This window comes from Staurois parvus, unplaced genomic scaffold, assembly GCF_062004578.1.
Source record: "Staurois parvus isolate SC_StPar_1 unplaced genomic scaffold, SC_StPar_1.0 ptg001810l, whole genome shotgun sequence".
In the NCBI taxonomy this organism is placed as follows: Eukaryota; Metazoa; Chordata; class Amphibia; order Anura; family Ranidae; genus Staurois; species Staurois parvus.
Genome location: NW_028319606.1, coordinates 189,090 through 215,728, shown reverse-complemented (window position 1 = coordinate 215,728; position 26,639 = coordinate 189,090). Strand labels below are relative to the sequence as shown.

Here is a 26,639-nt window from a genome sequence, read left to right as displayed (position 1 = left end):
ATAATAGAAACACAGTGCATTTGAAAATGTTGAAAAAGCCTCTGCATTTCAGCCACATTGAAGCATCTGGGTTCAAAGAAAAGAACTGAACAGAGGTCTCAGAGTCTGACCCAAAAGTCTGTCTCTTCTCTTTGTGCAAAAAGACAGTGTGTTGTTTTGATTTGGGAACAAATTCACCACTGTGTCAGCAAACCGATTTTTAATGCAGCTGGGTAATAAAACTGTGATGGAGAGAGGGTCAACATCTCAGGCAGTTTGGTGCTCCAGTGGTGGACGTCCGGCTTGGAATTCTAGGGTGGTAAAACTAAATAGGTATTGTGCTGGGATTCTCGTTCCCTGCTAAATGAATCTCTGGCCAAGTAAACAGATTAAAAGGGGATTTATCAATTCATACAGAGGCTTCCAACACAAAAACCTAATTACACACTTCAATACAGGCGGGCGGGTCACATGTTGTTGCTGATTTAATGCCAAGTGTCTGCAAATGGCCTCATAAACATGAGATGGCAGCAAAGAGACACTCCATTTAAAAAAGAAAAAAAAAAGCATAAATGTTTGCCTCTGGATAGTCCATACCTCTAAAGTTTCTGAGATGAGTAAGAAGCACAAAGTATATAGGCGAAGGACACACCCGTGTGGCATTATTCCTTCCACTGACACCAGTGATGAAACACTATTCCTTCCACTGACATACTAATCCTTCCCTGGACACCAAGGATAGGGCACAATTCCTTCCGCTGAAACCAACGATGGGGCACAAATCCTCTTACCAACACCAATGACGGGGAACCAGGGGCGGACTGATAACTCATGGGGCCCCCGGGCAAGAGGGGATCATGGGGCCCCTGTGCCCTTGCCCAAACTCAAAAAAGCCTATGAAAAAGGTACCAGGGGCATCTCATGGGGCCCCCTACTGACCCCGGGCCCTCGGGCAGTGCCGTAGTTTCCAAATGGTCAGTCCGCCCCTGCGGGGAACTGTTGTTCACACTGACTCAAAGAAGGGGCACTATACCTCCTTCTAACACAAACGATGGGGCAATATTCCTCCTACTAATAGTATACAATGTAAACTGTGCTAAATCCTAGTTAGAGCCACTAACCAACTCCCATCACTTTCTGGGCACCATGGACATTAATAGACACAAAATGACAACACTCCTGAATCCCCTTTTCTCCCTCCAAAAAAAAAAAAAAGCAAGTCTCACACATTTAATCTTGCAAGTATACAAATACAGTATCTCAGGTCCACTATCAATCCTACTGACACCAGCGATGGGGCACAGTTCCTTCCAGTGACACCAACGATGAGGCACTATTCTTTCCACTAGCACCTAAAGATGGGGCACTGTTCCTCCCACTGACACCAATGAAGGGACAATATTTCATTCACTTACACCAATGATGATGTCCTATTCATTCCAGTGATATAAATTATGGTTGCCTTCCAATGACTTCAACAATGGGGCACTATTCCATTCACTGACACTAAGAATAGGGCAAAATTCCTTCCTCTGACACAAACGATGGGGCTCAAATCCCTTTACTGACACCAACGATAGGGCACTATCCTTCACACTGATTCCAATGATGTGGCACTAGTCCTTCCATAGAAATTAGCAAAATACACTCTTCCTTCCACTGACACCAATGATGGGGCAATATTCCTCCTACTGACAGCCATAATAGCACACTATTTTGCCTAAAGATACTAATGATGTGGCACAAATATTTCACTGACACGATCCCTTCCATTAACACCAACAATGAGGCACTGTTCCTCCCACTGAAATCAATGGTGAGGCACTATTCCTTCTACTGACACTAATGATGAACAACCATTGCTTCCACCAACATTAACAATGAGGCACCACCCCTTCCAATGACACAACCATAGGGCACCATTCCTTCCACTGACACCAATGATGAAGCACTATCCCTTACACTGACATCAACGAAAGGGCATTATTTCATCCATTGACACCAACGAAGTGGCACTGTTCTTGCCACTGACAGCAATGATGGGGCACTATTCCTTCCTCTGACACTAATGATGGGCCACTATTCCTTCCACTGACACTAATGATGGGTCACTACTACTCCTGCTGACAGCAACAGTGGGGCACTATTGCTTCCACTGACACAATGATGGGGCATTATTCCTCCTCTTACTATCTACAGGCATTTTTGCCACTGCTTTCCAGCCCTGGGACAGGGTATACTCCCTCTGACCACTGAATTATTGTTTACTGTTGCTGACCACTTACACCAGAGCATTTTCTATTCCCATTGGCCACAGTCTGACCACTCTAAGTTCCAAAGGACAATAAATTGGCCCTTTGATTAGAAAATCTGAGGACCCCTGATTTAGAAGTTGGATGAAGTTTAGTAAATATAGGTCGTTTTTGGCTCCCTACCCCTGGATAGCAAGGGTTAAATGCTTGTTTAGAAGGAGGTGTAAAGTAGAGAAATACTTTTTTTCTTATTATCATGACAGCTAGCGGTCTTCTCCATTCTCTCCATATACTGCAGATAGCCACAGTGGCATGTAAGACCATTTCAGGTCAACTTGTTATGGTAAAGTACTCTCTCCAGCAAAAGATAAAGACCACAAGCATTATGAAATCCAGTTTTTGGTGGTGGTCAATCTGTAAGAACCTACTGCTAATATCATGGGTAACCCTAATAATGGATAAAGTCACAAAGGCTAGGGGGGTCACTGCCAAGGGGACTTGGCTTAAAGTAGTTGTAAACCTCGGACATGAAATATGGACAAAGCATATCCCTCTATAGTGTGCACTTGTCTCAATCCAGAGCACCAAGTGTAATTTCTGTCTGCTGCTTTGTTCCTCTGCTATCAGCATGTAACTTCTGATGAGTTTTCCTGACACCAAGAGAAAAATGCTGATGGAAGGACACAGCCTCAGCTCTGTTCTTGTGAGATGTGTGAATTGGGTGTGTCCCTTTCCTCCAATCAGCTCTCAGAGCTCTCCTCACTAATCTACTGTCAGCTCCCCACCCCCTGCTTTTCAGAGCTGAGAGATCCTGTGTAAATTCTGCACTTTGAATGAATGTAGGACAGACAGCTATAGATAAACTGGTACAACTTATGTGGGAGGATTTGTTTCCTCGTTGTGTATCACCTGAGGCCATTCAGTTCACTGGGTATATGTAAGGGTTTACAACCACTTTAAAGCTGGGTTCCAGCCCCCGCCACCTTCCAAAAAAAAAAAATTAAAGGTTGGTAGCTAAAAATCCTGTGGCTGCTGACTTTTAATAGTAGGGCGCTTACCTGTCCACGCATCCATCGGTGTCCTGACCCCGAGCCGATTCTTCATTCGGCTGTCGGGTGCTGGCGCCGCCATCTTGACTACGGGAAACCAACAGTGAAGCCTTGCAGCTTCACCACCAGCTCCCTACTGCGCATGCCTGAAGCGCACTGCACTTTGTGAATGGGCTACAGTCCTCTGGGACCTTGGAAATGCCCCAGAGGGCTGCGGAGGGTGCTGATCTTCCAGCTCAGTTTGCCGCAGCACACTGAGCCAGAAGTGGGAGTGGGTACCTGTCAAAACCAGGTACTTGATCCCCCCAATAGGTGCCAAATATGGCAGCGGAGGGGGAGAAGGCAGAAAAACAGAGCTTCCACTTTTGGGTGGAACTCCACTTTAGGGAGTTGGTATCCAATATTTTGGATCTTTCCTAAACCCAACACACATCTGCGTGAGAGTCCACATAGACACCAGGACAGTAGTTCCTTATATAAAGAAACATGGTGGCGCTTGCAATCATTCTCTATTATGAAAAAATCGACCCTATAATTGTGTTGACCTAGAAAAACCTTCAAAAATAAAACGAAATTGACATCTCGGAGATGGTCCACTTGCCAGTTCAGTTCCAGACTCTTACTGGGAAGGGCTTAACATCTCGGGGTAATCAAGTATTAAGGTGTGTAGTATGTGCTGCTTGTTACTAAAAAATCTCTGCACCCAGAAGAGGCCAGCTACGTCCAGGGTCGGACTGACCATTTGGAAACTCGGGCACTGCCCAAGGGTCCAGGGTCAGTAGGGGGCCCCATGAGATGCCCCTGGTACCTTTTTCATAGGCTTTTTTGAGCTTGGGCAAAGACACAGGGGCCCCATGATCCCCTATTGCCCGGGGCCCAATGAGTTGTCAGTCCACCCCTGGGTACGTCGTACCTGTACATTGCGGTTGGGCGGGCGGGCGGGCGGTCCTGAAGTAGTTAAGGTGGAGAAGGTATCATGACTGATTGTAAGCATTTCTGACAAAAGTGAGTCTATCCCAACAGAGAGGATTAGGACAGACTGAGTTTCCTCTCATTGACATACAATGGAGAAACGTCTAAATCTTTAACTCTCTTAGCGTAGACATTGTTCAAATCTAGTTTACAACTGCTATTAAGATCTGCCAGCGCAGTACAGACATGGTTAGCTTTGGCAAGCACAACTCCCCAGTACTCTCAAACAAAAAAGAAAAGGAAGCAGGGTTTTCAGTGCAGAAAAGAGCATCTAAAATGGTAATCAGCAAAATCTTTAAATAGTTTTTTAAAGATTTGCTATGCGAATGCGAACATTTAAACAATGTAAAGTGGGCGACATCCCAATTTGGCAAATACACTTTAAATTTAGTTGAAAAGTTTCTTTTTATTTTAACAAAACACCCACTGCCCTTGGGCAGTGCCCGAGTTTCCAAATGGTCAGTCCGCCCCTGCTGCTACATGTCTTTGCTAAAAAAAAAACCCAATACATGTAAATTAATTGGTTTACATGAAATTTATAGCGTTTACAAATGGTGGTATATATACTGGGGTTTTTTATTTTTAAGTACAAAAATACATAGACTGCGCTAGTAAAAAAATATATTAAAATAAATAACCGTGACAATAAATAAATCATGTAAAACTCCCAAAAAACAAAAATAAAAAAAAACAAAATCATATCAAACATATAAAGTCCCAAAAATATATAATAGTAATAATGAAAAAATTCAAATAAAATCCACCAAGTGTGTCCACCACCAAATAAAATGAATAAACTCACCAGAGCAATATGCTGATCATATTATAAACCAGCATAAACACTTTTCTGCTCTGGGAGCAACGATCTGTAGACAGTTGAGACAGAAGCTTGTCTTGGAAAAACGATCTCCACTACCCCTGGAGCAATAGACTCTGACTCTGTAGATCCCAGGGGCGGACTGACCATTTGGAAACTCGGGCACTTCCCGAGGGCCCGGGGTCAGTAGGGGGCCCCATGAGATGCCCCTGGTACCTTTTTCATAGACTTTTTTGAGTTTGGGCAAGAACACAGGGGCCCCGTGATCCCCTATTGCCCGGGGCCCCATGAATTGTCAGTCCGCCCCTGGTAGATCCACTTCATTCAAACACCATCCTTGTCATCGGGTATTGGAATAGCCACTCGGAAAATATAAAGAATAGAAGCTCATGGTGCAGTACCTCTTAAAATAGTTGCTTTATTAAAAAACTTATCACTTACAAAACACTGTTTTTTATTTTTACTCACATTGCTTAAAACCTGAAGTGCAGATAAATTCTACAGAGGTGTGGTGTCACTTTATGTTCCCGGAACACCGCTGGTTTGCATTCTCAACTCACCGGAAGTGGTGTCAATCGTAAAGACAGGAACCGGAAATCGTGTCAATGTGCTTTTCTCAATTGAAAAAGCCCTTTGAAAGGGGCAAAACGCATTGACGCGACTTACAGTTCCTGGCTATATGAGTGACGTCACGTCCGGAGAGTGGAGTGCACACGAACCAATGGTGTTCCGGGAACATAAAGCGACACCACACCTCTGTACAATTTTATCTGCAATTCAGGTTTTAAACAATGTGAGTGTGATTTTAACCTCCTTGGCGGTATGATTCTTTCCGATTTTCTGTGCTCAAAGCGGTACCATTTTTTTGCATGGAAATATGTAGTTTTTTATTGTAGGCTGTAATTTTTAGGAATAACTCACTGAAATCTGTCCGAACAAGAGTCTAGTAAACCTTCCGGGTATGATAAAATTTGAAACACGAAATCATAAATTATAATTTAATAAATAATCATAAAAAATAATAATAAATTTAATTCAATAATATAATCAAACCAAAAACACTGAAATTTGAAATATAGCGCCAAGTTCGCACATCGCTGAGCAAAGTCGCAAAATCGTTTTCAGTGTCTGATGACGAATTTCCCCCACGAATCATTATCACTCAATTCTGCAAGTGGTTCTGATTTACTATCGCTGTTCTCTAGCCGGTCTAAAACCGCTTTTGATGTAAAGGGACGCTTTTTGGACGCCATGGACTTTTCTAAGTTTCCAGGCAGAAAGAACATTCAAAATGCAGGCAGGGCACAGGACAAAGCACTCGGGACAAAATATATGTGAAATGCATTGAAACAGCAATGACAGCAAAAATGACATTTTTTAAAAATTTCAAATTTCCCGCTCTCCCGACGTCACAGGGACCAGAACACAGAAGCCGGATGCCGGCATCGGCCGGAGGAGATGGCCGGGGACACTGCAGGGGACACATCGTGGGAGCTAAGGACAAGGTAAGTGCTGCAGGGACCCCCCGAGCAGCGCCGCATGGTAAGCCCGAGTGTAGCTCGGGGTTACCGCTCTTGGGATAGAAATTTTACCCCGAGCTACACTCGGGAATACCGCCAGGGAGCTTAATCAATTTTAAATAAATAAAATAATATTCTATGAGAGTTCTCTCCCCACCTCTGTTTTTTTGTTCTGCTTGTTTGCATCCCCCTCCCCTCTGCTGCCACATTTGGCACTTTTTTGGGGGGAGCAGAGATATGGTTTTGACAGTTACCTGCTCCCACTTCCGGTCAGATGCTCTGCGGTGATCTGTTCCTGAAGTTCAGCGCCCCCTCTTTTCCCCCGCAGCTTTCTGGGCAGGGGCGGACTGACCATTTGGAAACTCGGGGACTGCCCAAGGGCCCGGGGTCAGTAGGGGGCCCCATGAGATGCCCCTTGTACCTTTTTCATAGACTTTTTTGAGTTTGGGCAAGGACACAGGGGCCCCATGATCCCCTATTGCCCGGGGGTCCCATGAGTTGTCAGTCAGTCTGGGATACTTCACAGGTCCCAGAAGTCTGAGTGCAGAGCGCCGCAAGGCTTCACAGCCGATTTCCCATACTTAAAATGCCGGCGCCTGCACCCAAAGCCAATTGAAGATTCGCCTCAGCTGAGAACATTTGTATTTGTAGCTGCTGACTTTTAATTTTTTTAGGGGGGTCTGGAGCTCTGCTTTAATGTGTATGTAACCCCTGATGTACTGTTAAATTTACAACAGTTCAATATGTGCAAAAATACCTGTTGATCTTTCCAGAAATCCAGAAAGCAGAGAGCACAGGAGGTTATTAGTTATCATTGTTCCCAGCTATCTCTGAGGACTACAGAATCCCCCCACCCATCTTATGGAGAAGATGGGGGTTGTTCTGTAGTCCTGTGCTAAGGTGACAATGCTGCTCTTCCAAAGATAAAGTACAGTCAGTGAGCATTGTTATCCTAGGGCGAGGAATGTTTACTGGCAGGATCAACAGGTACAAATAATGGAAAAAAGCTTAAAAAATGAATTAAAACATCACAACCAGGCCTGGCGAATTGTTGTATATTGTTTTTTTTTTTTGGGGGGGGGGGGTCTAGATCCACTTTATATGCAGCGACTCAAAGCAACCAATTGAATTAATCTCATTCTGGTATCAAGCAGAGTGATTGATTGGTATGAGTTCCATCACTAAAGCTGGCTATAGATTGGGGGGTCAGCAACTCGTAGATCGTGATCTACCAGTATATTGTGGTCAGGTGACTAGTAGATCTTGGTGTGGGCTTGCTGACCCGCCATCCCAGAGCATCAATCAGAGTGCAATGTAGAGGGACTACTCGTAAAGTTGGAGCTGTAGTAGGGAGCAAGAGCCGCATAAGTTGATGTCTCCTCTGTAGTTCCGGCTCCTGTCCCATGTCATGGTTGGTGGGTGTACCACCTGCCAAGCATGACCCATTCAAGTAAATGAATGAGACTGCTCTGCAAGTGCCCGGCAACCTTGTGCAGTACAGCAAACAAGGGGTTAAACAGGCAGCAGTGTTTTGCTTTCTCACCACCTTCCCCCCCTCACCCCTTGGATCCCGCAGATGTATACAATTGCGGGGTATCTGCAGAGTGGCCCTATTTACTTGAATGGGTCTCGATTAACAGGCAGTAACACCCACCAAAAGTAACAGAGGGTGTAATTTCTTCACCTTTTGGCTGCTGCCTCAGCAGCTAAAGAGGGTAGGGACTGGGGCTGATAAAACTGTGACTCAACCGCAGGGTTTTACCACCCCCTCCTCCCCAACTATACATGTGAACGAGCCACTGCCGGATGCAAGGACTCATTCACAAGTTCAGCAGCCACTGCTGCTCCTCTGGAAAGTGATCTGAGTGTGTTTGACAGGCAGTGAGGAGGTGATATGTGGGGGCCTCCTCAACACTTGATTTAACTACTTGCCAACCACAGATAGCCGAATGACGGCTACACTGCGGCCGGCCTGTTCTGGGAGGGTGTCATATGACGTCATCCCAGAACGTGCTCGCGGGGGCGCGCACCCAGCAATCTCCGTGATCTCTGTGTCCTACGGACACAGCTGATAACATGATGTGGTAAAAGGCCAATCACAGCAGCCTTTTACCACGTGATCAGCCGTGTCCAATGACACACTGATCACCAGAAAATGCAATTGCTGGTTCTCGGCTGCACTTTCCTCACGCTGTCAGATTGTGAGGAAAGTACTGCCGAGAACCGGCAGTTGTCAGAGTAGGGATCGGCACTGATCATCAGGGCACTGATGATCAGTGCCCTGATGATCGGTGCCCAGCAGCGCCACCCACCAGTTCTGCCCACTAGCTCCGCCCACCTGTGCCCAGCAGTGCACCCACCTGTGCTCAGCAGCGCCACCCACCAGTTCCGCCCACCTGTGCCGCCCACTAGCTCCACCCACCTGCGCCCAGCAGTGCACCCACCTGTGCTCAGCAGCGCCACCCACCAGTTCCGCCCAGCAGTGCCGCCCACTAGCTCCGCCCACCTGTGCCCAGCAGTGCGCCCACCTGTGCCCAGCAGTGCCACCTACCTGTGCCCAGCAGTGCACCCACCTGTGCCCAGCAATGCCACCCAGCAGTGCCACCTACCCGTGACCAGAAGTGTCACCTACCTGTGCCCATCAGTGCCACCCACCTGTGCCTACCCATCTGTGCCCACCAGTGCCACCCACCAGTGCCCATCAATGCAGCCCAGCAATGCTGCCAGTCAGTGCCTAGCAGTTGTGCCAGTCAGTGCCCAGCAGTTGCGCCAGTCAATGCCTAGTAGTGCCACCAGTCAGTGGCCAGCAGTGATGCCAGTCAGTGCCACCTATCAGTGCTGTCTATCAGTACCCATCATCAGTGCCGCCTATCCGTGACACCTCATTAGTGCTGCCTATCAGTGCCGCCTATCCGTGACACCTCATTAGTGCTGCCTATCACTGCCCATCAGTGCTGCCTATCAGTACCCATCAGTGCTGCCTATCAGTACCCATCAGTGCTGCCTATCAGTACCCATCAGTGCTGCCTATCAGTGCCCATCAGTGCTGCCTCATCAACGCACATCAGTGAAGGAGAAAAATTAACTGTTTGAAAAATTTTATAATAGAAACAAAGAAACTTTTATTTTTTTTTCAAATTATTTGCACACTTTTTGTTTATAGCGCAAAAAGTAAAGTGCCCAGCGGCGATTAAATACCACCAAAAGAAAGCTCTATTTGTGAGAAAAAAATGATAAACATTTTATATGGGTACAATCTTGCATGACCGCGCAATTGTCAATCAAAGTGGGACAGCGCTGAAAGCTGAAAATAGGCCTGGGCAGGAAGGGGGTATAACAGCCCGGTAGGCAAGTGGTTAAACCCATGATTGCTGTGCAATGCATGCGACTGACACGATAGTACGGCAATTAGAAGTTTAAATCAGTTGTGAGGAGGTGACACTGGCCGACACTGTTCCTGGTGATCTTTGTCTTCTCCCACATTGTTTAGGTAGATCATCACCTCTTTGAGGTTGCCTACCCCCGCTGTAGATGAATAAAAACCCAACAGAAGGCACCGGACCAGGGGTGGACTGACCATTTGGGGTTCAGTAGGGGGCCCCATGAGATGCCCCTGGTACCTTTTTCATAGGCTTTTTTGAGTGTGGGCAAGGACACAAGGGCTCCATGATCCCCTATTGCCCGGGGGGCCCCATGAGTTGTCAGTCCGCCCCTGCACCGGACAAGTTTCAATCCATGTGTGGCTGCTCCTGCTCGACAGAAATTGATCTAACAATTGACTTCTGTTGGACAGGCTTATTGGAAATGTGTTCTCCATCAGTGGCTGTAGTTATTGATCAGTGTGTTCCACAATCAGATTACAATGGCACAGTGGGTAGGATTCCTCCATCCACCTCGCTTGTGTGGACAGAGAATTCTGTCCCGCTGGCTGATTGAAAAAAAACAAACAAACCCCAACGAATCATCTATGCCGGCCTTAGGAACTTTATTGAATACGGTGTGGAAATCTGATATAGACATTTTTATTGAACCCCTGTGTCTGATACAGCTAGGGGCGGACTGACAACTCATGGGGCCCCCGGGCAATAGGGGATCATGGGCCCCTGTGCCCTTGCCCAAACTCAAAAAAGCCTATGAAAAAGGTACCAGAGGTATCTCATGGTGCCCCCGGGCAGTGCCTGAGTTTCCAAATGGTCAGTCCGCCCCTGCCCAGAAGGCTGCGGGGAAAGGAACTTTAGGTACAGATCACCACAGAGCATCTGACCGGAAGTGGGAGCAGGTACCTGTCAAAACCATATCTCTGATACCCCTAAAAAAGTGCCAAATGTGGCAGCAGAGGGGAGGAGGATGCAAACAAGCAGAACAAAAAAACCAGAGGTGGGGAGAGAACTCTCATAGAATATTATTTTATTTATTTAAAATTGATTAAAATCACACTCACATTTTTCAAAACCTGAATTGCATTTAAAATTGTACAGAGGTGTGGTGTCGCTTTATGTTCCCGGAACACCATTGGTTCGTGTGCACTCCACTCTCCGGACGGGACGTCACTCCTTTAGCCAGGAACTGTAAGTCGCGTCAATGCGTTTTGCCACTTCCAAAGGGATTTTTGGTCAGTCCGCCCCTGCCCAGAAGGCTGTGGGGAAAGGAGGGGGCGCTGAACTTTAGGTACAGATCACCGCAGAGCATCTGACCGGAAGTGGGAGCAGGTACCTGTCAAAACCATATCTCTGCTACCCCTAAAAAAGTGCCAAATGTGGCAGCAGAGGGGAGGAGGATGCAAGCAAGCAGAACAAAAAAAATTGTACAGAGGTGTGGTGTCGCTTTATGTTCCCGGAACACCATTGGTTCGTGTGCACTCCACTCTCCGGACGTGACATCACTCATATAGCCAGGAACTGTAAGTCGCGTCAATGTGTTTTGCCACTTCCAAAGGGCTTTTTGGTCAGTCCGCTCCTGGATACAGCGTGTGATATGAATAAGACGATATCTCTGAAATCAAGATTAAAATCAACAAAATAAAATTGATAGAAAAATGACATAAGAAGGTTTAGAATAAATAACGTTTACTACAGTTTACAGCATGGAAACAGTGCAAGATGTATTCACATTATGGAGGGATTGTAAAGTGGACATTGCATTGGATAGTGGAGAAGATAGCGAAGCCGTAATGTGGTCAATGGATGGGACTTCTTGATCATGTCTTCCCGTGTTTCACTTTTTTGCTGGTGCAGTAATAATAAACACCTCATACTGGATCAGTGATCATAATTGTTTTATGCTGGACAATACCCAGTTATTTTCCAGGAACACAGCATCTAGAACAACAAGATAAATATATTACCACCACAGCGCATATTCTAATTTGCATCATCTTCTTTTCCCAAAACAATAGAATCTAGCATACTACATTAAGGAGGGTTAGTGTGAGGATTACAGGGAGAGTTAGTGTTGAGGTTATAGAAAGAGTTAGTGTTAGGGTCACAGAAGGCTTAGTGTTGAGGTTACCGGAAGGGTTAGTTTGAGGGTTTCAAGGATGTTAGTGTTAAGGTTATAGAAAGAGTTAGTGTTAGGGTCACAGAAGGCTTAGTGTTGAGGTTACCGGAAGGGTTAGTTTGAGGGTTTCAAGGATGTTAGTGTTAAGGTTATAGAAAGAGTTAGTGTTAGGGTCACAGAAGGCTTAGTGTTGAGGTTACCGGAAGGGTTAGTTTGAGGGTTTCAAGGATGTTAGTGTTAAGGTTATAGAAAGAGTTAGTGTTAGGGTCACAGAAGGCTTAGTGTTGAGGTTACCGGAAGGGTTAGTTTGAGGGTTTCAAGGATGTTAGTGTTAAGGTTATAGAAAGAGTTAGTGTTAGGGTCACAGAAAGGATTAGTGTTGAGGTTACTGGAATGGTTCATTTGATGGTTTATATGAGGGTTACAGGAAGGGTCAGTGCAAGGTTTTTGGAAGGATTAGTGTTAGGATTACAGAAAGCATTTTGTTAACATTGCAGGGTGGGTTAGTGTTAGGGTTACAGAAAAGCTTAGTGTTGAGGTTACAGGGAGGGTTGGTGTGAGGGTTTCAGGGGTGTTAGTGTTATGGTCACGGAGAGGGTTCATATGAGGGTTACAGGAAGGGTCAGTGCTAGGTTTTTGGAAGGATTAGTGTTAGGATTACAGAAAACATTTTGTTAACGTTGCAGGGTGGGTTAGTGTTAGGGTTACAGAAAAGCTTAGTGTTGAGGTTACAGGGAGGGTTGGTGTGAGGGTTTCAGGGGTGTTAGTGTTATGGTCACGGAGAGGGTTCATATGAGGGTTACAGGAAGGGTCAGTGCTAGGTTTTTGGAAGGATTAGTGTTAGGATTACAGAAAACATTTTGTTAACGTTGCAGGGTGGGTTAGTGTTAGGGTTACAGAAAAGCTTAGTGTTGAGGTTACAGGGAGGGTTGGTGTAAGGGTTTCAGGGGTGCTAGTGTCATGGCTACGGGGAAGGTTGGTGTTACGGTTATAGGAAGGGTTAGTGATAGGGTTACAGGTTTAGTGTTAGGGTTATAGAAATGATTAGTGTTGACGTTACAGGAAGGGTTAGTTTGAGGTTTTCAGGGGTGTTAGTGTTAAGGTTATAGGATGGGTTAGTTACAGATTGATTTAGTGTTAGGGTTACTGGAAGGGTTAGTTTGAGGTTTTCAGGGGTGTTAGTGTTAAGGTTATAGGATGGGTTAGTTACAGATTGATTTAGTGTTAGGGTTACTGGAAGGGTTAGTTTGAGGTTTTCAGGGGTGTTAGTGTTACGGTCACAGGGAGGGTTCATATGAGGGTTACAGGAAGGGTCAGTGCTAGGTTGGTAGGAAGGGTTAGTGTTAGGATCACAGAAAGCATTTTGTTACAGTTGCAGGGTGGTTAGTGTTAGGGTTACAGAAAAGCTTACTGTTGAGGTTACAGGGAGGGTTGGTGTAAGGGTTTCAGGGGTGCTAGTGTCATGGCTACGGGGAAGGTTGGTGTTACGGTTATAGGAAGGGTTAGTGATAGGGTTACAGGTTTAGTGTTAGGGTTATAGAAATGATTAGTGTTGACGTTACAGGAAGGGTTAGTTTGAGGTTTTCAGGGGTGTTAGTGTTAAGGTTATAGGACGGGTTAGTTACAGATTGATTTAGTGTTAGGGTTACTGGAAGGGTTAGTTTGAGGTTTTCAGGGGTGTTAGTGTTACGGTCACAGGGAGGGTTCATATGAGGGTTACAGGAAGGGTCAGTGCTAGGTTGGTAGGAAGGGTTAGTGTTAGGATCACAGAAAGCATTTTGTTACAGTTGCAGGGTGGTTAGTGTTAGGGTTACAGAAAAGCTTACTGTTGAGGTTACAGGAAGGGTTAATATGAGGGTTTTAGGGGTGTTAGTGTTACGGCTACAGGGAGGGTTAGTGTTTTGGTTATAGGAAGGGTTAGTGTTAGGGTTACAGGTTGGGTTAGTGTTAGGGTTATAGAAAGGATTAGTGTTGAGGTTACAGGAAGGGTTAGTTTGAGGTTTTCAGGGGTGTTAGTGTTACGGCTACATGGAGGGTTAGTGTTAGGATTACAGAAAGCATTACTGTTGAGGTTACAGGAAGGGTTAGTTTGAAGGTTTCAAAGGTATTAGTGTTAAGGTTATAGGAGGGGTTAGTGTTAGAGTTACAATTTGATTTAGTGTTAGGGTTACAGGAAGGGTTAGTTTGAGGGTTTCAGGGGTGTTAGTGTTACGGTCACAGAGAGGGTTCATATGAGGGTTACAGGAAGGGTCAGTGTTAGGTTTGTAGGACGGGTTAGTTTGAGGGTTTCAGGGGTGTTAGTGTTAGGGTTACAGGAAGGGTCTGTGTTAGGTTTGTAAGAAGGGTTAGTTTGAGGGTTTCATGGGTGTTAGTGTTAGGGTTACAGGAAGGGTCTGTGTTAGGTTTGTAGGAAGGGTAAGTGTTAGAATGACAGCATTTGTGTTAGGGTTACAGGGTGGGTTAGTGTTGGGGGTATTGGGAAAGTTAGTGTGATGCTTACAGGGGGTTAGTGTAAAGGTTACAGAAAAGGTTAATATGAGGGATACAGGAAGGGTCACTGTTATGGAGGTTTGCTGTGAAGGTCACAAGGGGCATTAGTATGAAGGTTACAAGATGGTACAGGGTAAACCAGTATGAAGGTTACATAAATAGTTAGTGTTAGGGTGAAGACGTGAAGTAAGGTTAGTGTTGGGGGTTATTATTAGTGTTTCAGGGAGGTTTAATGAAGATTTAAGGTAAGCCATTGCTCTTTGCACCAGGGACTCTGATTCAGGGACAGCTCTAATCTCCTGGCACATTTTTGCTGAATTCCCTGGGATATAAAAATTAAATGAAAGAGCCAACGTTTATCCACCACCATGTATACCCTAAATATAACCAATCATTTTTTTGACCATTTCTCTTTTTTGGATCTTATGTTTATTTTATATAGTAAGGAATGTAGCAGCAGAAAAGAGACTGCATGGTGGTGATGAGGGAAACTTGAACTTTGACCAAAAGTGCCAGAGTCACCAAGAAATATAAGACGTCAGGGGGTGAAATTGTCCCCATAATGTCCATCTAACACAGAAAGCATGTCAGTGAAATGCCTAGAAAAACTGAGGAAATGAGCTAAAAGCAGAAAATTCATTTAGATTGCCTTAATTCTGATTTAAAAAGAAATACAATGCAGCAGACTTCAGCTGTTTTTATTTGTGCTTCTGGTGGCTCTGCAGCCTCTTCTCAGACCCCAAAAAATGAACATAATGGGAACCCTGGGAGCTTAGTGAATAGAACAGACAGGAGCATAATAAGTAGAATTTGGGGCCACTTAGCCGGTAAGGTGTATCTTCTATATGAGTTCAAAGACAGACAGTTCCAAATAGGCCATTGCGACATATGGAATATCCAATCTTGAATTTTAATGGTGCCGGTTTACTTCTCTTTCAGAGATCTGAGAGTTCCTCCTCGGTCAACGGCCTGACCCCATGCAATTAGCACATACTGTCTCCTAGCTCCCATATGTGCACAATAGTATCAAGTACCTAATTTTTAAAGATAATGGAGATAACTATGGGGTTCTGATTAATATCTGTCCATGTTTGACTGGAGTGTATATCAAATACTGTAAAAGAAAGTGCAGCGCTAAAGATAGAAACAGACAAATGATTTCAATCCATAGGGTAAACTGAATGAATAATCCCAGTAAAAACAATGTATAAAATGGTGACAATAAATATATAAAGTGCAACGCTAAAAATCGATAAGTAGAAAGTCCGGTCCAAAAAAAATTTGATCATGAAAATTCGATATCAAATGTTCATCAAATATTTCGATTGATATAATGATACAGCTATACAAAATCCAGAAGCAATGGCAGAAATGCGCACTCACCGACCGCGCATAGGCAATGCGCATGTGTGTATTAGACTCTGCAGCTGTCGTTCTGTCTCCGGAACAGGTGTCATCAAGCTATAATCTGCTGGACTTGTAGGGCCTCATCAGGATTAAATAACCAGGTGAAGGCTTCCCTCCTCAGGATAAGGCATGTGCTGGAAGCTGTGTCTGCTTTATTGTTCTGTCTATGTCGGTCCTCTGCGACATACAGAGGGGAGAGGTGAATGGCGAGGAGCGGGTCACAGCCTGGGCCAGAACATGAAGCCGCCGCTCGGGTCCTCCATACAATAAGACGGAGGGGGGGGGATAGGAGGCGGAGGACCGAACACACCGGGTCAGAGACCAAGAGGGGGAGAGTCCATTAAAAAGCGGGGCAGTTCATCCATCCCATCCCATGAGGGCTTATAACGGACTCTCCCCCTCTTGGTATTGGTCTAAAGAGTCCCATCCCATGAGGGGGACCTCTGGATATTGATTATATGCGTATAATAAGATACGCATCTGGTGAGTGCGTATTTTAACCATTCTATCACCTCGCCACCTGGAACCTACAGTCACCAATATCTCCTGTATCCATGACTTATCACAGACTGTCACCAATTTATACATTGTTTTTACTGGGATTATTCATTCAGCTTACCCTATGGATTGAAATCACTTGTCTGTTTCTATCTTTAGCACTGCACTTTCTTTTACAATATTTTATGAGGTTTTATTTTGGTTGCCTTTTTCGTGCTTTTAGCTGCTACTACCACCAAGCGCTCACTGAGTATTTTGTTTTATTTCGTATATCAAATACTGTTCTAAAAGCCAAGGAAGCATTAGGATACCTGAATTTCCGAGGACAGCCAAAAGCTCCCACAAAGTTCTCATGAGAAAAACAGTAGCGACGGCAATAGCCCTGGTGATTGCCACACATCCAGAGAGACAACTCAATGTCCTTGCTGCTGCCCGCTGTGGGAATAAAGATACAGAGTGCCCAGGTCAAAACGAAGTAAGATAACATGATATCAAATAGAAAAATTATGTGTAATCTTTGTTTTATTAGTTTGAGTTTTATGAACAAAGTACAGAAAAGAAAAAGGCTGACAAACAATCGCCATCAAGTAGAAAAATTCTTCAATAGTCACCTGCTCCAGCCAATTTCAACAGGTTCAAGTGACAATCTCATATCTATTTGTGTACCAGGTACCTACTGGCCAACCACTATGAGAAAGTCAAAAAGAGCATGGAACCTGTGCCAAGTGCACCGTGTAGTCATTCTTGTCTACAAGTCCTTATTAACTGATTATGAGCTCTTCAAGGTGAGCTGAGTGCTTCCACCTCATTGACATTGCCAATAGCCTTACTGGAAGACCTACCTATGCTGCATTGATCTGCAATGGTCCTCAGGAATAGTTGTGACTGGTGTTTTGGGCTTGGTGCTCTGTGTTTGCAACAAATAATCTTCAGATTTGACCATGGTGTGTGTACTCCAATCTCCAGTGGCTTGTTGCAAAAGCCCATTGGCCAGATTAGTAGTCCTTTTGGGCCCTTGACTTGGCCACACTGCCCCTCTGGTATAGGTGTCTCAGCTGCTTGGCATACAAATATCCCACCTATTACATAAACAATACCAAATGCTGCACTCACATATAACCAATATACCCCTCAATACACCACAAAGTGCCAGTACGATATTAACATATATAAATGTGAATTCCCAATGCCGCTATACATTGAAGTAGATGTACAGTTCCAAGAAAAAGTATGTGAACCCCTTGGGATTACGTGGAGTTTTGCATGAATTGGGCATAAAATGTGCTCTGAACATCATCTAAGTCACAACAATAGAAGAACACAGTCTGCTGAACATAATACTACACAAACATTAGATGTTGCCATGGTTTAATTGCACATAACATGTAAACATTCACAGTGCAGGGAGGAAAAAGTATGTGAACCTTTGAACTTAATAACTGGTTGACCCTCCTTTGGCAGCAATAACCTCAACCAAACGTTTCCTGTAGTTGCAGATCAGACCTGCACAACGATCTGGAGTCATTTTGGACCACTCCTCTTCACAAAACTGTTTCAGTGTAGCAATATTCTTGGGATGTCTGGTGTGAATCGCTCTCTTAAGGTCATGCCACAGCATTTCAATCGGGTTGAGGTCAGGACTCTGACTGGGCCACTCCAGAAGGCGTATTGGAGTCAAGGTTGGCTCACTCCTGGCTCCAATTAGCTCTGGGAGAAGTCATTAAGCTAGGGCCTCACATACTTTTTCCTCCCTGCACTGGGAATGTTTACATGTTATGTGCAATTAAACCATGGCAACATCTAATGTTTGTGTAGTATTATGTTCAGCAGACTGTGTTCTTCTATTGTGAATTAGATGACGTTCAGAGCACATTTTATGCCCAATTCATGCAAAACTCCACGTAATCCCAAGGGATTCACATACTTTTTCTTGCAACTGTACAAATACCCCACCTATTATATAAATAATACCAAATGCTGCACTCCCATATAACCAATATACCCCTCAATACACCACAAAGTGCCAGTACGATATTAACATATATAAATGTGAATTCCCGATGCCGCTATACATTGAAGTAGATGTAAACGCTAAACAAATACCATTGAGTTTGCAGAAGCACTGTGGATCATAAAGAGTTGCCAAGATTATTTTTTCTATACAATCTCTGTCACTTTGGTTTCATCGTTTGCTGCATCTCAACGCTGCTGATCTATTGCAGCCTCCTTGCAGTCACCAACTATCTACATGGACTCCAGTGATGGCTGCATGACATCAGGGAGAGGGTATTGTGATGATGGCTACAATGGACCATGCCTGTATAAAGTGTGCTGAAACAGCCACTTCTAGTCTTTATTGGATACCTGAGTGTTGGAAGTCATTAAACAAGCAAAAACACCAGGTATTATTTTAATGAAAGCTGCAGAGTTAAATATATTAGAAGCAACTGGGGGAATCCATGGTGGAGAAGGATCTGGGGGTTCTGGTAGATCATAAGCTTAATAATGGCATGCAATGCCAAGCTGCGGGTTCTAAAGTGAGCAAAATCCTCTCTTGTATTAAAAGAGGTATAGACTCCAGAGAGAGAGATATCATATTACCCCGGTACAAATCATTAGTAAGACCTCATCTGGAATATGCAGTTCAGTTTTGGGCACCAATTCACAAAAAGAACATTGGGGAACTGGAGAAAGCACAGAGAAGGGCAACCAAACTGATAAGAGGCATGGAGGAGCTCAGCTATGAGGAAAGATTAGAGGAACTGAATTTATTCTCTCTTGAGAAGAGGAGATTAAGGGGGGATATGATCACCATGTATAATACATAAGGGGGGATATGATCAACATGTATAATACATAAGGGGGGATATGATCTCCATGTATAATACATAAGGGGGGATATGATCACCATGTATAATACATAAGGGGGGATATGATCTCCATGTATAATACATAAGGGGGGATATGATCTCCATGTATAATACATAAGGGGGGATATGATCTCCATGTATAATACATAAGGGGGGATATGATCTCCATGTATAATACATAAAGGGGGATATGATCTCCATGTATAATACATAAGGGTGGATATGATCTCCATGTATAATACATAAGGGGGATATGATCTCCATGTATAATACATAAGGGGGGGTATGATCTCCATGTATAATACATAAGGGGGGATATGATCTCCATGTATAATACATAAGGGGGGATATGATCACCATGTATAATACATAAGGGGGGATATGATCTCCATGTATAATACATAAGGGGGGATATGATCTCCATGTATAATACATAAGGGGGGATATGATCTCCGTGTATAATACATAAAGGGGGATATGATCTCCATGTATAATACATAAGGGTGGATATGATCTCCATGTATAATACATAAGGGGGATATGATCTCCATGTATAATACATAAGGGGGGATATGATCTCCATGTATAATACATAAGGGGGATATGATCTCCATGTATAATACATAAGGGGGGATATGATCTCCATGTATAATACATAAGGGGGATATGATCTCCATGTATAATACATAAGGGGGGGTATGATCTCCATGTATAATACATAAGGGGGGATATGATCTCCATGTATAATACATAAGGGGGGATATGATCTCCATGTATAATACATAAGGGGGGATATGATCTCCATGTATAATACATAAGGGGGGATATGATCTCCATGTATAATACATAAGGGGGATATGATCTCCATGTATAATACATAAGGGGGATATGATCTCCATGTATAATACATAAGGGGGGATATGATCTCCATGTATAAATACATAAGGGGGGATATGATACCCATGTATAATACATAAGGGGGGATATGATCTCCATGTATAATACATAAGGGGGATATGATCTCCATGTATAATACATAAGGGGGGATATGATCTCCATGTATAATACATAAGGGGGGTGTTAGGAATGGACTGGCCAGCAATGGTGGGACTCACCTGCCTTTTGATCTGCAGTACCAGGGCTGGCCAGCGGGTGCTCCCAGCAATCAGAGACTCAACCTTTCAGCCAGCTAACACCTGGAACTGATGATGCTGGGGTATTTAAGGGATGGCCAGACCCACAGACTCTGCCTTGGTGTTGTGTTTGTCCTGGGCCCTGTATCTGTCCTGCATCCTGTTTCTGTCCCTCTGCCTGACCCTCTGTACTACGCTGCTTGTTACCTGTTTTGATCTCTGGCTTGTGACCCTGACCATCCCTCTGCCTGACCCTCTGTACTACGCTGCTTGCTACCTGCTGAACCTGGCCTGTGACCCCGACCATTCTCTGCTTGCTCCCCCTGTACCTACCTGCCCAATTGATATTGACCCGGCCTGCCTGACGACGCTTGCTTGTATGTACTGTTATCTGTGGGTGGTTTGGTTTGGTTTGTTTGCACTGTATTATGTTTAGTATTGCACTGCGTTTATGTTTGTATGGTTAGTGTTAATAAATTGTATTGTTTATCACATATCTGAAGTCTGCGTTTCCCTGCATCAGTCACACACCTCTGGTCATACCTGGGAGCCCTGACATTACACCAAGGCCAATCCTGACCAGAAGTGGCTGCACAGGGAAGCCATCTTGGCTTGTTGATGGGAAGGATGGATCTTGATGAGGTTGAATATTTATATCTGCTAGTGTTTGATGACAGGGAGTATGCTTATCAAACTCTGAAGGAGTATACCCGGGATGAACTGCTAGAATGTATACGGCTCGCTCATGTTCTAGTAGATCAGGGCACAGAGTTCTCTGAGGTGCAGCCTTTGATTGAGGTTTGTGCAGAGTTGGTTTCATCTGGTACCCCCGAATGCAGGGATGAATTTTTGCCACCATTTAGTGCAGACCAGGTAGAGTCCCTGGTGTGGTTATTAGAGGATGATGTGGGTTACTTTCTGGAGCGTTATTCCACATGTTCACCACAGGTACTAAGAGATTGTATAAACGCAGTACAGTCATTGACCAGACAGGCTTTGTGTAAGCTCAGCTTTGTTCAACCCATACTGCAGACATGGACAGACTTGTTGCACCCAGCCTCAGTCAGCTTACAAAAACCCAGTCCTGCTTCTAATCTATTTCCTCAAAACTCTATTCCTGCATTCCCAACAGCTCCTCCTGCCCTGCTATCTACCGCATGTCAGTACCCTGTTCCCACTCGCTGCACCTATCCTGCCTTTAACCCTGTAAAAGAGCCCTCTGTAGCAACTGCTCCCTCTCTTGTTCCATCCTCCAGTTCTTCTCTGTCTCCAGCTGCTCCATTCGTTTGCAGACCTGCGTTTACTTGCAGTGCTCCAGTAGTTAAAACCAGAAAAAAGCGAAAATTCTTTCCAACCAATACCATCCTGCCAGTATCCAAACCGGTGAGCCTGCCTTCCGTGGTTCAGCCTGAAGCCTCTACTCAGCCTGAAGCCTCTACTCAGCCTGAAGCCTCTACTCAGCCTGATGCCTGTATGCAGCCTGATGCCTCTCTTCAGCCTGATGCCTGTATGCAGCCTGATGCCTCTCTTCAGCCTGATGCCTCTACTCGGCCTGAAGCCTCTACTCGGCCTGATGCCTCTACTCGGCCTGATGCCTCTACTCGGCCTGAAGCCTCTACTCGGCCTGAAGCCTCTACTCGGCCTGATGCCTCTACTCGGCCTGATGCCTCTACTCGGCCTGATGCCTCTACTCGGCCTGAAGCCTCTACTCGGCCTGATGCCTCTACTCGGCCTGATGCCTCTACTCGGCCTGAAGCCTCTACTCGGCCTGATGCCTCTACTCGGCCTGAAGCCTCTACTCGGCCTGATGCCTCTACTCGGCCTGATGCCTCTACTCGGCCTGAAGCCTCTACTCGGCCTGATGCCTCTACTCGGCCTGAAGCCTCTACTCGGCCTGATGCCTCTACTCGGCCTGAAGCCTCTACTCGGCCTGATGCCTCTACTCGGCCTGATGCCTCTACTCGGCCTGAAGCCTCTACTCGGCCTGAAGCCTCTACTCGGCCTGAAGCCTCTACTCAGCCGGACGCCGGCATTCAGCCTGATGCCTCTACCCAGCATGATGAACTGATCCAGCCTGACGATCCTATTAGGCCAGTTGACTCGATGCCCGCTGTTGATCCAGATGATTCGGTACCTGATCCGGTGCCCGCTGTCGAGCCAAATGACCTGATGCCTGGTGACCCAGTGCCCGCTGTCATACCTGGTGACCCGATGCCCGCTGTCGAGCCAGACAATCCGGTACCTGATGACCCGGTGCTCACTGTCGTGCCTGTTGACTCGGAGCCCACTGCCTTGCCAGATGACGCGGTGCCCGCTGTCGAGCCAAATGACCTGATGCCTGGTGACCCAGTGCCCGCTGTCCAGCCAGACGATCCAATGTCTGACCCAGTGCCCGCGGTCATACCAGTTGACTCGGAGCCCACGGTTGTGCCTGGTGACTCGGTGCCCGCCGCCCCGCCTGGGGGCCTGAGACCTGTCGTTCCGCCTGGGGGTCCGGCGCCCGCCACTCCGCCTGAGGGTCCGAGACCTGTCGCTCCGCCTGGGGGTCCGGCGCCCGCCGCTCCGCTTGAGGGCCCGAGACCTGTCGCTCCTCCTGGGGGTCCGGCGCCCGCCGCTCCGCCTGAGGGCCCGAGACCTGTAGCTCCGCCTGGGGGTCCGGCGCCCGCCGCTCCGCCTGAGGGCCAGAGACCTGTCGCTCCGCCTGGGGGTCCGGCGCCCGCCGCTCCGCCTGAGGGCCCGAGACCTGTCGCTCCGCCTGGGGGTCCGGCGCCCGCCGCTCCGCCTGAGGGCCCGAGACCTGTCGCTCCGCCTGGGGGTCCGGCGCCCGCCGCTCCGCCTGAGGGCCCGAGACCTGTCGCTCCGCCTGGGGGTCCGGCGCCCGCCGCTCCGCCTGAGGGCCCGAGACCTGTCGCTCCGCCTGGGGGTCCGGCGCCCGCCGCCCCGCCTGGGGGCACGATGCCTGTCGCCCCGCCTGGGGGCACGATGCCTGTCGCCCCGCCTGAAGGCCCGGTGCATGGCGCCCCGCCCGGGGGCCCGATGCCTGCCGCCCCGCCCGGGGGCCCGATGCCTGCCGCCCCGCCCGGGGGCCCGATGCCTGCCGCCCCGCCCGGGGGCCCGGTGCCTGTCGCCCCGCCCGGGGGCCCGGTGCCTGCTGCTCCGCCCGGGGGCCCGGTGCCTGCTGCCCCGCCCGGGGGCCCGGTCGCCCCGCCCGGGGGCCCGGTGCCTGCTGCTCCGCCCGGGGGCCCGGTGCCTGCTGCTCCGCCCGGGGGCCCGATGCATGTCGCCCCGCCCGGGGGCCCGGTGCCTGCTGCTCCGCCCGGGGGCCCGGTGCCTGCTGCTCCGCCCGGGGGCCCGGTGCCTGCTGCTTCGCCTGGTAATCCGATGTGCCTCTGCCCGGAGTCCTGCCCGATGTGCCTCTGCCCGGAGTCCTGCCCGATGTGCCTCTGCCCGGAGTCCTGCCCGATGTGCCTCTGCCCGATGTGCCTCTGCCCGGAGTCCTGCCCGATGTGCCTCTGCCCGATGTGCCTCTGCCCGGTGTGCCTCTGCCCGGTGTGCCTCTGCCCGGTGTGCCTCTGCCCGGTGTGCCTCTGCCCGGTGTGCCTCTGCCCGGAGTCCAGCCCGGTGTGCCGCTGCCCGGAGTCCTGCCCGGTGTGCCAGTCTTTGATATCCCGCCAGTTACCAGACCCGGGCGGTGGAACATTTTGCCCAGCTAGGACTGTTTGGAGCGTCCTGAGGCCGCTCCTTGGGGGGGGGGGTACTGTTAGGAATGGACTGGCCAGCAATGGTGGGACTCACCTGCCTTTTGATCTGCAGTACCAGGGCTGGCCAGCGGGTGCTCCCAGCAATCAGAGACTCAACCTTTCAGCCAGCTAACACCTGGAACTGATGATGCTGGGGTATTTAAGGGATGGCCAGACCCACAGACTCTGCCTTGGTGTTGTGTTTGTCCTGGGCCCTGTATCTGTCCTGCATCCTGTTTCTGTCCCTCTGCCTGACCCTCTGTACTACGCTGCTTGCTACCTGCTGAACCTGGCCTGTGACCCCGACCATTCTCTGCTTGCTCCCCCTGTACCTACCTGCCCAATTGATATTGACCCGGCCTGCCTGACGACGCTTGCTTGTATGTACTGTTATCTGTGGGTGGTTTGGTTTGGTTTGTTTGCACTGTATTATGTTTAGTATTGCACTGCGTTTATGTTTGTATGGTTAGTGTTAATAAATTGTATTGTTTATCACATATCTGAAGTCTGCGTTTCCCTGCATCAGTCACACACCTCTGGTCATACCTGGGAGCCCTGACAGGGGGATATGATCTCCATGTATAATGCATGAGGGGGGATATGATCACCATGTATAATACATGAGGGGGGATATGATCACCATGTATAATACATGAGGGGGGATATGATCTCCATGTATAATACATGAGGGGGGATATGATCTCCATGTATAATACATAAGGGGGGATATGATCTCCATGTATAATACATAAGGGGGGATATGATCAACATGTATAATACATAAAGGGGGATATGATCACCATGTATAATACATAAGGGGGGATATGATCTCCATGTATAATACATAAGGGGGGGGATATGATCACCATGTATAATACATAAGGGGGATATGATCTCCATGTATAATACATAAGGGGGGATATGATCTCCATGTATAATAAATAAGGGGGGATATGATCACCATGTATAATACATAAGGGGGGATATGATCTCCATGTGTAATACATAAGGGGGGGGGATATGATCACCATGTATAATACATAAGGGGGATATGATCTCCATGTAAAATACATAAGGGGGGATATGATCAACATGTATAATACATAAGGGGGGATATGATCACCATGTATAATACATAAGGGGGGATATGATCACCATGTATAATACATAAGGGGGATATGATCTCCATGTATAATACATAAGGGGGATATGATCTCCATGTATAATACATAAGGGGGGAATATGATCTCCATGTATAATACATAAGGGGGGATATGATCACCATGTATAATACATAAGGGGGATATGATCAACATGTATAATACATAAGGGGGGATATGATCTCCATGTATAATACATAAGGGGGGGATATGATCTCCATGTATAATACATAAGGGGGGATATGATCTCTATGTATAATACATAAGGGGGATATGATCACCATGTATAATACATAAGGGGGGATATGATCTCCATGTATAAATACATCAGTGGTTCATATAGTGAACTCGGTGTAGAGTTATTCACCCTGAGGTCATCACAGAGGACAAGGGGGCTCTCTTTACATCTGGAGGAAAAGAAATGTAATCTCCAAACACGGAAAGGTTTCTTCACAGTGAGAGCTGAGAAAATGTGGAATAGACTCCCTCAAGAGTTGGTTCTGGTCAGCTCAGTGGATTGCTTTAAAAAATCCTGGATTCTTTCTTGGATACACAGAATATAACTGGATATAACATTTATAGGTAAAGTTGATCCAGGAATATCCGATTGTCTCTCGGGGGATCCGGAAGGAATTTTTTCCCCTGCAGGAGCAAATTGGATCGTGCTTTGCTGGGTTTTTTTTTGCCTTCCTCTGGATCAACTGTGGGTATAGGATTCTAACTTTTTTTTTTTTTTTTTTTTTTTAATGGTTGAACTGGATAGAATTTTGTCTTTTTTCAGCCAGACTATGTAACTATGTAACGTTCGGAATTATGTAAACATGGTAAAGCTTCTAAGAGATTTTAGTGTTTGGGTTTACATCTACTTTAACAAGTGACAATGCAATTAATATAATGTCTCAGTGCCTATATGACAGAGAATTAAATGAGTCTTAATGAAATTTGATGGCTGACATTAAGTAGTAACTGATCACCTTCCCACCAGGTTAAATATGCTGCACATCAATACCTCAACTTAGTCCCCAAACCCACTGGGAGTCTAAACTAAGTCTAGGAACCCAGCATTCTGAAACCTCATCATACATCAATCCCAAGGACCATCTCTGGAAACCCCAGACATTTGGCAACTCTGACTCCCGAGTCATATCCAGCCACTTTCCAACTATAGTCATAATAAATGAAAATTTGTATTTGTGCTACATGCTGCTTGAATCATACGGCCTCCACTTTTACTTGCTTTGTCATTTGGATGTCTC

At 46.5% G+C, this 26,639-nt stretch overlaps 1 long non-coding RNA gene across 1 annotated transcript in view; it reads right to left on the bottom strand.

Moving 5' to 3' along the window:
- Positions 1-11,638: 11,638 nt before the first annotated feature.
- LOC149434182 (uncharacterized) overlaps positions 11,639-26,639 on the bottom strand; it is a 34,023-nt gene continuing 19,022 nt past the window's right edge. The window contains exons 2-3 of the long non-coding RNA XR_016308800.1: positions 16,792-16,915; positions 11,639-11,907 (exon numbers count right to left, since the gene is read on the bottom strand). This is a non-coding gene — a long non-coding RNA (uncharacterized LOC149434182). The remainder of the gene's footprint in view (positions 11,908-16,791; positions 16,916-26,639) is intronic.